Genomic DNA, 259 nt, shown 5'->3' with positions numbered 1-259 from the left:
CATGATTGCCTTTTAAACTCTTAATTGCGTCCAGGAGGATATAAAAAGTCTCACATTATCTTTTTTGGGGATTTTAAAGGCTCTCAAAAAGAAGGGCTGTTCTTCTTTATTCTTTTATATTGTTTTAGACTATATCAGCTATACTCCCTGAAAAAGGGCTGATTCAATTTCTCGACCTAGAATCTTTTTTTTTTTCTGATGGGGGGTTTTGTAAGCTAGTCTGAGGCAAATTTTTTAAATGGGGTGTTCCCGATTCTGT

This window comes from Penaeus monodon, chromosome 23 (assembly GCF_015228065.2).
Source record: "Penaeus monodon isolate SGIC_2016 chromosome 23, NSTDA_Pmon_1, whole genome shotgun sequence".
In the NCBI taxonomy this organism is placed as follows: Eukaryota; Metazoa; Arthropoda; class Malacostraca; order Decapoda; family Penaeidae; genus Penaeus; species Penaeus monodon.
The sequence above is the reverse complement of the archived record's forward strand: the minus strand, read 5'-3'. Positions refer to the sequence as shown.